The sequence below is a fragment of the Equus asinus genome, chromosome 13 (assembly GCF_041296235.1).
Source record: "Equus asinus isolate D_3611 breed Donkey chromosome 13, EquAss-T2T_v2, whole genome shotgun sequence".
Lineage (NCBI taxonomy): Eukaryota > Metazoa > Chordata > Mammalia > Perissodactyla > Equidae > Equus > Equus asinus.
Genome location: NC_091802.1, coordinates 25,620,606 through 25,636,337, shown reverse-complemented (window position 1 = coordinate 25,636,337; position 15,732 = coordinate 25,620,606). Strand labels below are relative to the sequence as shown.

General features: G+C 40.6%; 1 protein-coding gene across 8 annotated transcripts in view; it reads right to left on the bottom strand.

Moving 5' to 3' along the window:
• ACACA (acetyl-CoA carboxylase alpha) overlaps positions 1-15,732 on the bottom strand; it is a 267,372-nt gene that overhangs the window by 211,712 nt on the left and 39,928 nt on the right. The window contains exon 1 of one of the 8 annotated variants that reach the window (XM_044745747.2): positions 13,469-13,741. The exons of 5 other annotated variants lie outside the window; for them this stretch is intronic. The gene's annotated coding sequence lies outside the window, so the exon portion shown is untranslated. Of the gene's footprint in view, positions 1-13,468; positions 13,742-15,732 lie in introns of those variants that run through there. 2 more of the 8 variants (XM_014862267.3, XM_070482838.1) reach the window with 2 other exon arrangements.

Sequence of the window (15,732 nt, the reverse complement as noted above, 5' to 3'; positions counted from 1 at the left end):
TCATTTTATTAAAGAACTTTTAAATAGATTTTGGTATTAATACAATATCCATAAGAGAGTTATAGAGTTTTTTTTCAAGCTGCACTTTATTTTCCTGCAAGTTTTAAATTTTAAAATAACAAGCACTTGCATTCCAAATAGTGAAATGGATGAAGTATATTCAAAGATAAATAACATTTGGTCCCTGGTGAAGTGGCCACAGACACCTAAATGAACAATTACAGTAGTATAATAATTGCTAAGTGTGAAACACAAGAAAAGGATATTTTATCCAAACTTGAAGGTGGTAAAGGTGGCAGGAAGGATCCAGGAAGACTTCCTAGAGTAGGAAGACATTAGCAATGAAGCACTGGGGAGATAATCAAGAAAGAATTACTAGATGGCTGAGAAAACCTCCAACATCAAAGAATCAAAAAGAACCCCAAAACCCTTACCTGCAGAAAAAGACGCAACTTGGACAAAGAAATTATGCAGAATAAGAAAACATTAAAAATTAGAAGGAGGGGGTGGCAAGATTACTTCTGTGGTGTTTTCCCCAAAAATTCATAACCCAAGTATAATCATGAGAAAACATCAGACAAATTTGAATAAAGGGACATTCTTCCAAATGTCCTCTTCAAAACTGTCAAGGATGGGGCCGGTCCAGTGGCACAGCAGTTAAGTGCGCATGTTCCGCTTCTCAGCGGCCCAGGGTTCACTGGTTCAGATGCCAGGTGCGGACACGGCACCGCTCAGCAAGCCATGCTGTGGCAGGTGTCCCACATATAAAGTAGAGGAAGATGGGCACGGATGTTAGTTCAGGGCCAGTCTTCCTCAACCAAAAGAGGAGGACTGGCAGCAGATGTTAGCTCAGGGCTAATCTTCCTCAAAAAACAAACAAACAAAACCCGTCAAGGCCATTAAAACAAAAAAAGCAAAAAAGGAAAGACTAAGAAACTATCACAGATCAGGGAAACTAAGGAGATATGGCCACTAAATGCAATGTGGTATCCTGGGTTAGACCCTGGAACAGAAAAACACATCGGTTAAAAAAAAAAAACTGTAGAAATCTGAATAAAGTCTATAGTTTAGTTAATAGTATTGAGACAATGTTCATTTCTTAGTTTTGACAAAGATTCTGCGGCTATGTAACATATTAACATTAAGGGAAGCTTGGTGAAGGGTATACGGGAATCTTTGTAACTTTTCTGTAAGTCTAAAATTACTTCAAAATTCAAAAAGAATTTTTATTTTAATTTTAAAAGACTACCATGATACTGAAAGAGCTAAGGGAAGACAATATGTACATGAAACACAATGGAATGTTTTTAAAAGAAACATTTAAAGAACAAGAAAGAGTTCTTACAAGTTAAAAATATGATCACAACAATGAAAATACTCATTCCACAAGTTAGAAGACAAAGTTGAGAAAAATCTTTCATAAATCAGAATAAGAAGACAGAGAGATGAACAATAGGAGAGAAAAGGTAAGAGCATTAGAGAATCTGTTCAGAAGGTCCAATATATGAATAGGAGCTCCCAAATGTGAGAACAGAAGAGAGGGCAAGATATAAGTAACGTAATAATCCAATAATAATTCAATTCAATAATTCAATTTAGTGAATGATTTAGTCTCAAGACTAAAGTGCATGACTGTCAGATTAAGAAGGCCCACCAAGGGCCTACTACAATGAATAAGAACAGACAGACACCAAGGGACACCAGTGAAATTTCAAAAATTGAAGACAAAAAGAAGATCCTACAAGCTTGTAGAGAGAAAAAGGTCAGATACAAAGGATCAAGAATGAGAATGCTTGGGCTAGCCCAGGTGGCCTAGCAATTAAGTTCAGTGTGCCCCACTTCGCCAGCCTAGGTTCAGTTCCTGGGTGCAGACCTACACCACTCGTCTGTCAGTGGCCATGCTGTGGTGGTGGCTCACAAACAAAAAGAGGAAGACTGGCAGTGGGTGTTAGTTTAGGGTAAATCTTCCTCAGTAAAAAAAAAAAAAAAAAAAACAGAAGGAATGAGAATGAGAATGCTCTTCAGATTTATCAGCAATAACCACGGAAGCTTGAAGATAATGAAACAACGCCTTCAAAAGTCTGAAGGAAAATTATTTCCAACCTAAAATTCTAGACCTGATCAATCATTGATCTACCGTGAGGATAGGATAAAGATATTTGTAGACAGCAAGATCTCAAAATAATCACCTCCCAGAATGAAGCAATTAGAAAATATATTTCAGGGGGCTGGCCCCGTGGCCGAGTGGTTAAGTTCGCATGCTCTGCTGCAGGCAGCCTAGTGTTTCGTTGGTTCCAATCCTGGGTGCGGACATGGCACTGCTCATCAAGCCACACTGAGGCAGCATCCCATATGCCACAACTAGATGGACCCACAACGAAGAATATACAACTATGTACTGGGGGGCTTTGGGGGAAAAAGGAAAAAAATAAAATCTTAAAAAAAATAAAAATAAATATATTTCACTTTACAATCACCAGTGCAATAGCCGATACAGGCAAGGATCATAAATGTAAGTTAAAACCACTGGATAAAAGGTTATTCAATAACAGGATATTCCTGTGGTCTTTAAAAAGTCAACTTACAGAAGAGGATTCTGGGAAGATGGCAGAGTAGGAAGCACTAGGAATCTCTGTTCCTACCTAGACAACAACTGCACTGGCAGGATCTGCCTGATGTAACCATTTTGGAACTCTGGAATGATGGAAGGCTTGCAACTTACAGGGGAAGACTTTGAAGGTTAACTGTGGTTAATGATAGTCAATTTCATCTCTTAGCATAGTAACACCTATCCATCCTCAACCCCCAGCCACATGGCAGACAATTTTGTACATGTTCCTCAAGCAACTTGAACACAGCTTGCAGGAGGCAGGGCAGGCAAAAACAACCCTGTTCTCCAAATACTGGGGAACTGTGCTCTAATCACTAATTGCTGCCTCTGGTCACAGAGGTGCAGCCAAAGAGGCAGGCAGCCATTATTTTAGTACCTCCCCACACTGTTACAAGTCCTTCCCCCCCGGCTGAAGTGACTTCCAGGGGACTTAAATGACCAGCACCTTTTTATCCCCCCATCATTTTTCTCTTTTCCTCTTTTGGGAGCTAGACATTAAATACTAGTACATTCAAAAACTACTGCACACACAGGGAAAAATCAGAAAGTGACAGAGCATGCTCAGAGAAAGACTCAGAAAAGACCTGAGAAGACCTTAAGTTTACACCTCAGGCTGACTCTCAACACAGAGACAGCCTACAACAGTCCAAAAAACAAAAATGACAATAAAAAACATCAAACTCTGGAAAGGAAGAGAATCTGATTTCCGGAGTTGCCACATTATTAGATTCAAATGTCCAGTTTTCAACAGAAGATCAAAATGCAAAGAAAAAAGGGGAAGGTATAGCCCATTCAAAGGAAAAAATTAAATCAACAGAAACTTGTCTTAAAAAAATACCTGATGGCAGACATACTAGACAAAGCTGTTAAAACAACTGTCTAAAAGATTTTCAAAGATCTAAAGGAATATGTGGAGAAAGTCAAGAAAATGATGTCTGAACAAAATGGAAATATCAATAAAGAAATACAAAACCTAAAAAGAAATGCTGGAGCTGAAAAGTACAGTTACTAAGATGAAAAATTCACTAGGGTACTCGAAGGCAGATTTGAGCAAGCACAAGAAGGAATCAGTGGGCCAGCCCTGTGGCCTGGTGGTTAAGTTCATCATGCTCCACATTGGCAGCCTGGGTTTGCAGGTCTGGATCCCGGGTGTGAACCTACCACACTCAACAGCCATGCTGTGGTGGTGACCCTCATACAAAACAGAGTAAGATTGGCAGAGATGCTAGCTCTGGGCGAATTCTCCTCAAACAAAAAAAAGAAAAAAAGAATCAGTGAACTATAAGATAGGACATGGAAATTACTGAGTCTGAAAAACAGAAAGAAAAGAGATTGAAGAAAAGTGAACAGAGACTAAAGGATTTGTGGGACACCATCAAGCAGACCAACATACACATTGTGAGAGTTTCAGAAGGAAAAGAGAGAAAGGGACAGACAGAATATTTGAAGAAATAATGGCTGAAAACTTCCCAAATTTCATAAAAGACATGAATATATACATCTAAGAAGCTCAACAAACTCCAAGTGAGAAGGATTCAAAGAGACCCACACAGACACACATTATAATCAAACATTCAAAAGTCAAAAACAGAGAGAATCTTGAAAGCAGCAAAAGAAAAATGACTTGTCACATACAATAGATCCTCAATAAGATTATAAGTAGATTTCTCATCAGAAATTTTGGAGGCCAGAAGGCAGTTGGCTGATATATGCAAAGTGCTAAAAGAAAAAAACTGAGAACCAAGAATTCTCTATTTGGCAAAACCGTCCTTCAAAAGAGAAGGAGAAGTTAAGATAGCCCCAGATAAACAAAAGCTGAGTGAGTTCTTTACTACTAGACCTCCCTGCAAGAAATGCTCAAGGGAGTCCTGTAAGGTGAAATGAAAGGACACAAGACATTAACTTGAAGCCATACAGAGAAATAAAGATCTCAATAAAGGTAAATATATAGATAATTATAAAAACTAGTATTATTATAATAATGACTTGTAACTGTATTTTTTGTTGTCTACATGATTTAAGAGGCTAACACATTTAAAGAAAAGAAATAATTATTAGCCTAAAACCTAGTGTGAGTATAACTTTAGTTTGTAACTTCAAATATTGTTTTTAATATAATTTAAGAGACTAATGGATTTAAAAGAATTATTAGTTTATGTTTTTGGGCACACAATGTATAAAGGGGAAATTTTGTGACATCAACAACTAAAAGGGTTAGGAACAGAGCTGTAAAGGAGTAGAGTTTTGGTATGTAATTGAAGATAAGCAGATATAAATTCAAATTATGGTGTTATAACTTCAGGATGTTAAATGTAATCCCCATGGTAACTACAAAGAAAATAGCTATAGAATATACACAAAAGGAAATGAGAAAGGAATTTAAGCATTTCACTACAAAAAAATGACTAAACACAAAAGAAAACAGTAACACAGGAAAAGACAAAAAAGCTATAAGGCATATAGAAAACAAATAGCAAAATGAAGTAACCAAAAGAGAATGAGGTGGTTATACTACTATCAGACAAAATAGAATTTAAACCAAAAAAAGTTACAAGAGACAAGGAAGGACATTATATATTAATAAAAGGTTCAATACAGCAAGAAGAAATAATTATAAAAATATATGCACCTAATGCCAGACCATCAAAATATACGAAGCAAAAACTGATAGAATTGAAGGGAGAAATAGACAGTTCTACAATAATAGTTGGAGAGTTCAATACCCTACTCACAATAATGTACAGAACAACCAGAGAGAGAGAGAGAAATAAGTAAATAGAGGACTTAAAACAACACAACAGACCAACTAGATAAAAGACATATATAGAACACTACCCAACAACAGCAGCATACTTTCTTATCAAGTGCATATGGGGATATTTTCCAGGGTAGAGCATGTATTAGGCCACAAATTAAGTCTCAATAAATTTTAAAAGATAGATAGCACACAAAGTATCTCCTCTGACCACATGGGATGAAGTCACAAATCGATTAACAAAAGGAAAACTGGGAAAAAATGTGGAAATTAAACAACACACTTTTAAACAACCAATGGATCAAAAAAGAAGTTACAAGGGAAATTAGAAAATACTTAAAGAGATGAATGAAAATGAAAACACAACATATCAAAACTTATGGGATGCAGTGAAAGTGGAGCTATGGGGGAAATTTACAGCTACAAACACATTAAAAAATAAAGATATAAAATCAACAATCTAACTTTACAACTTAAGGAACAAGAAAAAGAAGAGCAAACTAAACCCAAAGCCAACAGAAGGAAGGTATAAAGATTAGAGTAGAGATAAATGAAATAGAGAATAGAAAAACAGAGAAAATCAATGAAACCAAATGTTGGTTCTTTGAAATGATCAACAAAATTGACAGATCTTTAGCTAGATGGACTATGTAAAAAAGAAGACTCAAAGTACTAAAATCAGATATGAAAGTGGGAATGTTACTACTGATTCCACAGAAAGAAAAAGAATTATAAGAGAGTACTATGAATAGCTGTATGCCAACAAACTGGATAACCTAGACGAAATAGACAAATTTCTAGAAACAGAAAACATACCAAGACTAAATCACAAAGAAACAGAAAATGTGAATACACTTTTAACTAGTAAGGTGATTGAATTGGTAATAAAAAATCTCCCAACCCAAAAAAGCCCTGGACCTGATACCTTCCCTGGCAAATTTTACCAAACATTTAAAGAAGTAGTAACACCAATTCTTCACAAATTTTTCCAGAAAGTTGAAGAGGAGGGAACACTTCCTAACTCATGCTATGAGGCCAGCACTACCCTGATATCAAAGACAAAGACACTACAAGAAAGAAAAACTAAAGACTAATATCCCTTATGAATATTGATGCAAAAATCCTCAACAATATACTAGCAAACAGAATTCAGCAGCATATTAAAAGGATTATACGCTATGACCAACTGGATACAAGAATGCAAGGAGTCTACTAGATTGCTAGAATGCAAAAATGGTTCAATATACGAAAATCAGTCAATGTAATATATCACATTAACAAAATTAAGGAAAAAACTAGATGATCATCTCAATTGATGCAGAAAAAGCATTTGACAAAATTCAACACACTTTCATGATGAAAACACTCAACAAACTAGGAATAGAAGGAAACTTCCTCACACAATAAAGGTCATATATAAAAAACCCACATCAAACATAATACTCAACGGTGGAACACTAAAAGCCTTTCTCTAAGATCAGAAGCACAGCAAGAAGGTCCACCTTCACAACTTCTATTCAACACAGTAGCTGAAGTTCTACCCAGAGCAATTAGGTAAGGAAAAGAAATAAAAGGCATCCAAATTGGAAAGGAAGAAGTAAAATTATCTCTGTTTGCTGGTGATAGGATCTTATATGTAGAAAACCCTAAAGATTCCACACAAAAAAACCTGTAAGAACAAATAAATGAATTCAGCAAAGTAGCAGGATACAAAGCCAACACAGAAAAATCAGTTGCATTTCTATACACAATGAACAATCTGAAAAGGAAACTACAAAAACAATTCTATTTACAATAGCATCAAAAAGAATAAAACACTTAGGAATTAACTTAACCAAGGAGGTGAAAGACTTGTACAATAAAAACTACAAAACATTCCTGAAAGAAATGAAAGAAGATATAAATAAATGGAAACACATCCCATGTTCATGGATTGGAAGACTCAATATTATTAAAATGTCAATACTACCAACCCAAACTGATCTAGAGATTCAATGCAATCCCTATCAAAATCCCAATGAAAGTTTTTGCAGAAATAGAAAAACCCATCCTAAAATTCATATGGAATCCCAAGGGACCCTGAATAGCCAAAACAATATTGAAAAAAGAAGAACAAAACTGGAGGACTCATGCTACCTGATTTCAAAACTTCTACAAAGCTACAGTGATCAAAGCAGTGTTGTATTGGCATAAAGATAGACAAAAAGACCAATGAAGCAGAGAGCCCAAAAACAAACCCTTGCATATATGGTCAAATGATGTTTGACAAAGGTGCTAATACCATTTAATGGGGAAAGGACAGCCTTTTCAACAAATGGTGCTGGGAAAACTGGATCTCCACATGCAAACAAATGAAGTTGGACCCTTACCTAACACCATATACAAAAATCAACTCAATATGGATCAAGAACCTAAATGTAAGACCTAAAACAAGAAAACTCTTAGAAGAAAATATGGAACAAAAGCTTCACGACATCAAATTTGGCAAAGATTTGGCAAAGATTTCTTGGATATGACACCAAGAGGAGAGGTAACAAAAGAAAAAACAGACAAACTGGACTTCTTGAAAATTAAAAAATTCTGCACATCAAAAGATACTCTACAGAGTAAAAATGCAACCCAAAGACGGAAAAAATATTCGCAAATCACATCTGATAAGGGATTAATATCTAGAATATAGAGAGAACTCCTAAAACTCAACAATTAAAAAAAAAAACAATTCAGAAATGGGCAAAGGACTTGAACAGACATTTCTCCAAAAAAGATACATGAATGGCTAATAAGCAAAGTATCAATCAGCTCAACATCACTAATCATTAGGGAAACGTAAATCAAAAATACAATGAGATACTACCCCATAGCCATTAAGATGGCTACCATCAAAAAAAGAGAAAACAAGCGTTGGTGAGGATGTGGAGAAATTAGAACCCTTGGACACTGTTGGTGGGAATGTAAACTGGTACAGCCTCTGTGGTAAACAGTATGGTGGTTCCTCAAGAAAAACAAAATAGAATTACCAAATGATACAGCAATTCCACTTCTGGGTATATACCCAAGAACTGAATACAAGATCTCAAAGAGATATTTCTAAACTCATGGTCAAAGCACCAGTATTCACAATAGCTAAAACATGGGGAAAAACCAAGTGTGCACTGATAGAAGAATGGAATAAGCAAAATGTGGTATAAAAGTACAATGGAATATTATTCAGCTTTAAAAAGGAAGGAAATTCTGCAATATGCTACAACATAGGTGAACGTTGAAGACATTATGCTAAGTGAAATAAGTCAGTCACAGAAAAGATAATTAGAGTATGATTCTACTTATATGAGATACTTAGAGTAGTCAAAATCACAGAAAGTAGAATGGTGGTTGCCAGGGGTTGCAGGAGAGGAAAATGCGAGTTATATAGAGGTTCAGTTTCACAAGATGAAAAAAGTTCGGGAGACAAACGTTAGTGATGGCTGTACAACATTATGAATGTATTTAGCAGTGAACTGTACATTTTTAAATGGTTAAGATGATAAATTTTATGATCTATGTGTTTTACCACAAGAAAACTCTTTCAAAAAAAATCACCCCACAGATTACATAATAATTAAAGGGGCCAGCCCAGTGGCGCAGTGGTTAAGTTCACACGTTCCAATTCAGCGGCCCGGGGTTTGCTGGTTTGGATCGCGGGTGCGGACATGGCACCGATTGGCAAGCCATGCTGTGGTAGGCATCCCACATATAAAGTAGAGGAAGATGGGCACAGATGTTAGCTCAGGGCCAGTCTTCCTCAGCAAAAAGAGGAGGATTGGCAGCAGATGTTAGCTCAGGGCTAATCTTCCTCAAAAAAAAAACATATCATAAAGCTATAGAAATCAAAACAGCATGGTACTGGTACAAAAACAGGCACGCAGATCAATGGAACAGAACTGAAAGCCCAGAAATAAAACCACACATCTATGGACAGCTAATCTTCAACAAAGGAGCCAAGAACATACAATGGAGAAAGGAAAACCTCTTCAATAAGTGGTTCTGGGAAAACTGGACAGTCACATGCAAAAGAATCAAAGTAGATCATTATCTTTCTCCATACACAAAAATAGACTCAAAATGGATCAAAGACTTAAAGGTAAGACTTGAAACCATAAAACTCCTGTAAGAAAATACAGGCATAGGCCGGCCCCGTGGCCGAGTATTTAAGTTCGCATGCTGCTCTTCGGTGGCCCAGGGTTTCACCAGTTTGGATCCTGGGCGCAGACATGGCACTGCTCATCAAGCCATGCTGAGGCAGCATCCCACATGCCACAACTAGAAGGACCCACAACTAAAAATACACAACTATGTACCAGGGGGCTTTGGGGAGAAAAAGGAAAAATAAAATCTTTAAAAAAAAAAAAAGAAAATATAGACAGTACACTCCAACATCAGCCTTAAAAGGATCTTTACAGATACAATGTCCACTCAGACAAGGTAAACAAAAGAAAAAATAAACACGCAGGACTTCATCAGACTAAAGAGCTTCTGGAAGGCAAAGGAAACCAAGATCAAAATGAAAAAACAACCTACCAGCTGGGAGAAAATATTTGCAAATCATATCCAATAAAGGGTTAATCTCCATAATATATAAAGATCTCACACAACTGAACTACAAAAAAATAAACTCAATCAAAAAGTGGGCAGAGGATATGAACAGACATTTTTCCAGAGAAGATATACAGATGGCCAATAGGTACATGAAAAGATGCTCAATATCACTAATCATCAGGGAGATGCAAATCAAAACTACACTTAGGGGGGGCTGGCCCGGTGGCATAGCTGTTAAGTTCGCACGTTCCGCTTATTCGCGGCCCAGGGTTCGCTGGTTCAGATCCTGGGTGAGGACATGGCACCACTTGGCATGCCATGCTGTGGCAGGCGTCCCACATATAAAATAGAGGAAGATGGGCATGGATCTTAGCTCAGGGCCAGTCTTCCTCAGTGAAAAGAGGAAGTTAGCTCAGGGCTAATCTTCCTCACACACACACACACACACAAAAACTACACATAGGGGGCCGGCCCCGTGGCCAAGTGGTTAAGTTCATGGACTCTGCTTCAGAGGCCCATGGTTTCGCCAGTTCAGATCCTGGGTGCGGACATGGCACTGCTCATCAGACCATGCTGAGGCAGCGTCCCACATGCCAGAACTAGAGGGACCCACAACTAAAATATACAACTATGTACTGGGGGGATTTGGGCAGAATAAGCAGAAAAAAAAAAAAGATTGGCAACAGTTGTTAGCTCAGGTGCCAATCTTTAAAAAAAAAAAAAAAAAGACTGCACTTAGATATCATTTTACACTTGTTAGAATGGCTATAATCACCAAGGCAAAAAATAATAAATGTTGGAGAGGTTGCGGAGAAAAGGGAACCCTCATCCACTGCTGGTGGGAATGCAAACTTATGCAGCCACTTTGCAAAACAGTATGGAGATTTCTCAAAAAATTAAAAATAGATGACCATATGACCCAGCTACCCACTACTGGGTATTTATCCAAAGAACCTGAAATCAACAATACAAAGAGACTTATGCACCGCTATGTTCACTGCAGCATTATTCACAATAGCCAAGGCACGGAAGCAACCCAAGTGCCCAATGACCGATGACTGGATAAAGAAGATGTGATGTACATATATATATACAATGGAATACTACTCACCCATAAAAAAAAGACATAATCATCCCATTCGAAACCACATGGATAGACCTTGAGGGCATCATGTTAAGCGAAATAAGCCAGAGAGAGAAAGACAAATACCAAATAATTTCACTCATATGTGGAATATAAACAAACTTACGGACAAAGAGAACAATTTATTGGTTACAGGAGGGGAGGGGCGGGCGGGTGCGGGCACAAGCGGTGCAGGGGCAGATTTATATGGTGTTTGACAAATATTAATGTACTGAAATTTCACAATGTTAAAAACTATTTAGACCACAATAAAAAATTTTTTTTTAAAATAAAACAAAAAAATGTTAGTCACCTCAATACTTATAGAAGTTTTTTTAGCCAACAAGTCTTTAGTGTTCATTCACTTCTATAATCTTATTGTTTTAAGGGTCTGGAAAGATGCTTGATTCATAGCTCCTACTATTATTAATCTTTTAAGAACATGTTATATAATAATATAATGACCTTTTTATCTGAATTGTAAAAAGCGTCCTCCAATTAGAAATACTAAATTCCAATGTATTACTCCAAGAAATTTATTTTAATGTATCTTTCTCCAACCAATATTAGCTATTATTAGGCTTATAGCTATCAAAAAAAATTTTTTAAAGAAAGAAAACACTAGCCCCAGATCTGTTAAACCAGTTTGTGTCACAGGAAAAAAATCTTCCTAGTCAATGACTGAAAAGGAAATATGTAGGATGTTATGTAGTGCTCTACATCTGAACCTGTTCACAGAACTTTAGAGAGGTCAACATCAGGTGAGAGAGTCCTGAGGTCGGCTTTCACAATGCCAGTTCTTTGACATAGCCTAATCATCATCTGAATTATACATTTTTAAGCCAAATGCCACGGATGCTCAACCTTTCCTCCCATTTTACACACAATTAAATCTTATGCTTGACGTTATTTCTATTCTGCAATGGTAATTCAAAACAAAACTTCTGCAACACAAACAGAGGTGGCTTCATAAATTAAAACTTTGTCTTTGACATCTTTCATACGCCCACTTTACAACGTTTCTTAATTATTCTTGGATTCACAACAATCCTCCTGTTATTAGAAATGAGGAAACTGAGGTGAGAAAGTGGAAAGACTTGCTACTCTGTAGCAAACAGGCACCTATCTGGACACTGCAGCTGCTGTCCTGCTCTCTTAGACCACAATGCTTTCCTTAAAAGTGCCTGTCAAACTAGCAGCACAGAAATCCTTCTCATCACAGACATCCAAGACATCCCCACCAAGAAGCCCCAGGCAAATCAGAGAATTTCTACCCCCTAGCAAGAAGAAACCACGTGACCAAAGTAAGCAGCTTCTCAAGCTGTACTACTGCACTTGGGGAGGAAATATGAATGAAAAGAGAGATTCAAAGGGGACCGACTTCTGAGACTGAAGACCAGGTTATTAGGCTTACTCCTCATGTCGGGAAATTACTGAAACACCGCTCAAGTAGAAAATGGAATCAGTAACTCCTAGGGTCTTTTGATTTCAGTCTTAAACTTAAACCCCAAACAAAAATATCTGAAATTAAAGTATTTCCCCTACCTGAACAGTTATATTCTTACATTCTTCTAAAAAACCCACAAGGCCTACATGCAGGGCCTGATATTTAAAGCTGATTCCAAGTGTCCACTAGTGTCCACTTTCCCGTGTCCAAATGCAAAAATAATGTTGGCACTGACCCGGGCAAGACCTTCACGCACATTTTCCTCTGAAATCATTAGCCTCACATCACCTTCCGACGTCCTATCTCCAATAGCTTCCCTTGATCAGTATGGCGAACTTCCCTGAGAGTAGTAACAGGCACGAACACTTACTACGTCCCTCACAGAAAACAGAATCAAACCATGGGAGAGGGACTGGCAATGGACAATTCGCCTGGCTCTGCCTCCCATCACGATACAAAGACACAGCGAGAGCAAGAGAAGCCCAGGTCTCTGCACCCCACACTTCTCTCTCGCAAGAGAGAGAAAGAAGACTTAATGCAACTGGACCCAACCCTCAACACCCCCGCCCACGTGGGTCTTCCTCTCCCGAGCGCAGGGTCGCACTGGAGAGAGGGGTCTGGAAGGAAGCGAACCACGCCGGGGCTGAGGCGGGAGGGGGGGCTCCCACTCCCAGCAGACACTCTAGCCCCTTCCCAGAGGCCCGGGGCTGTACGCCTTCCAGTTCCGGAGTCCGAGCGCCCACTCCCGAGACCCCAAGCCCCTCCACGTCGCCCGAAAAGGGAACTCAAGGCCCCAGAGCGGCGGAGAGGGCAGGGCTGCCTGGCGCCGGGTCCTGACGGGATGGAGCCCCGGCCGCGTGCGAGCGGAAGATGGGAGGCGGCTCCCCGCCGCCGTCGCCCCTCCCCGGGCCACAGGCTCTCCAGCTTCCGAGTCATAGGCTCTAAGGGCACCCTCACCTCACCTCAGGGCTGCAGCGTCCGCGGGCCGGCGGTCCCGGAGCCCCTGCGCGGAGGTGGCGCTGGGCGGGAGGACACGACCGCAGCTCCGGCGATGGCTGACAGGCGCGCAGCACCCGGCCGGCCCGGCACACGGGGAAGGGGCGGGGCTTCAGGGGCGCCCGCCCCGCCCCTGCCCCGCCCCTGCCTCCCACCTCAGCCCTCAAGTCCCATGAGGTGACTACATCCGGGGTTACTCGAGGCCGTTCACCTCCGACCCGGCTCCCGGCTGTGGCGCTGTCTGGCCGGCGGTGAGGCGAGGCGCGGGCCCCCAGGGCTAGGCGACAGCCAATGGGAGGGCGGCGCGGGGCGGGGCGACGTGAGGCGATGCCGATGGTCCGAGCGCCGTTCTGCCATTCGGGGCCGAGCGGCGAGAGGGCGGGCGGGTCCCAGGCGGTCGCGGCTCCCCCGGCCTGGCCCGGCCCGGCCCGGCCTTACCCACCCTCTCTGCCGGGGGCGGGCGCAGAGCCGGCCAGCTGGCTCCCCCTCCCGGCGGACAGGGGAGTGGGGGAAACGGCCCCACGTGCACCTCCCATCAGGGAGAGAGGCGCCGGGCCGCAGTGAGAGGCCGGGATAGCCGGCTTGTAGCGCGGGAAGGGAGCCCGGAACCAAGGAGGACTGAGTAGGGTAGGCGGTGTGCGGGCCTCGTAAGGACCTCACCGTGTTCCATCCTAACACCCTGGAGAGGAGCGTGTTGCATCCATGAATTGCCCAGGATCACACAGGCTGGTTTCCAAGTTAGTGCAGGCTAACTAGCCCCTGCTCTGAAACAACATAACCAGCCTCCCTTGGCTTGCTCCTCAGCCCTAAAGCAGCCCGCCCTAAAGGAGTCTGAGGTGCCGGATCCTGGAGCAGTGAGGGGAAGCCTCAGTACAGACGCTCAGTAAGAAGGACAGTGTGCCGAGGACAAGTCTTTTCTGCCTACCCTGAGCAGAGAAAATAGACGGCAGCAAATTCCTGACTTATGGGATCGGAGTGTGCTTCCCAACCTCCACTTGGTTACACCAAGCCTTTGAGAAGAAGCCAACCAATTTCTCTAGTTTTACAAATTATTTCATAACAAGACTTTCATCGTGGCTGTGTTGAAAATCAATAGTAACTAGAAAGAATCCCAACATATAAATACAACTATTGGGCAGGAGAGAAAGAAAATTGGAGAAAATTGCACTTCAGAAGAATGGGGTGAGTTTAACCCCTTCCAAGAATTTAATGGAGCACCCACAGTACTTTTCTGATCCTCACACAAGCTTGTGCTGTGTAAGGATGACAATACGGATGACAATTTGGTAGGAAAAAGTTCTATGCCAGAGGGCAAAAAGTGAACAGGGTAGAAATACACACCTGAGGTCTGAAGTTCTTGGGTGGAAGTGGAAGCAGGAAGATAAGAAGATTGGTCAACAAGGAACAATATTCATCTACGAGCCCTCCTAATACCACCAGGTGGTGGCTTCTCTAAGAGTTTACCAGCCCACTTTAAAATAATAGGGACTGAAGATGTAGACTTTACAGAGCAGTGACCCATATTTCCCAATAACTTTGCCTGTCGGATGCATCTGTCAGTTGAATAAAGATAGGAAAATCAGAACTTAGACATAATTGAGCATGACTTCCTGGTTTAACAGGATATTTGACCTGACTGACTGAAAAAAAAAAGGCCTGGGAAGAAGAAAGCTTTGCTTCTCCCTAATAGTGCTCTCTAAAGCTGGCATGAAGGAAACTTTGGAAAGAACTAAATATCTTGAGGTTGTCTCTTATTTTTCGTCTATCTTTTCTAGTTCTTATTAACTACTAAGAACTCTAATAAGAACTCTGGCCCCAAGATTCTTTCTTAGTGGTGTTGCTCTTTATCAGCCTTAGGAGCACTGCAAAACCAGGAGCTTACCCTCAAAAAGTGTCGATATGTGAAACTTCAGTAAGCCCTTACAGGTCCTGCTTTTTTTTTTTTTTCTGGTGAGGAAGATTGGCCCTGAGCTAACATCTGTACCGGTCTTCCTCTATTTTGTATGTGGGACACCACCACAGCTTGGCTTGATGAGCAGTGTGTAGGTCCACACCCAGGATCCGAATCTGCAAACCCGAGGCTTTCAAAGCAGAGTGCACAAACTTAACCACTATGCCAACAGGCTGGCCCCACATGTCCTGCTTTTGACCTGACTGAATATTTGAAGGAATGAAGCTTTCTAAAGAACTAGCCAAGGAGAGGCCTAATGAAAGAGGTACAGTGA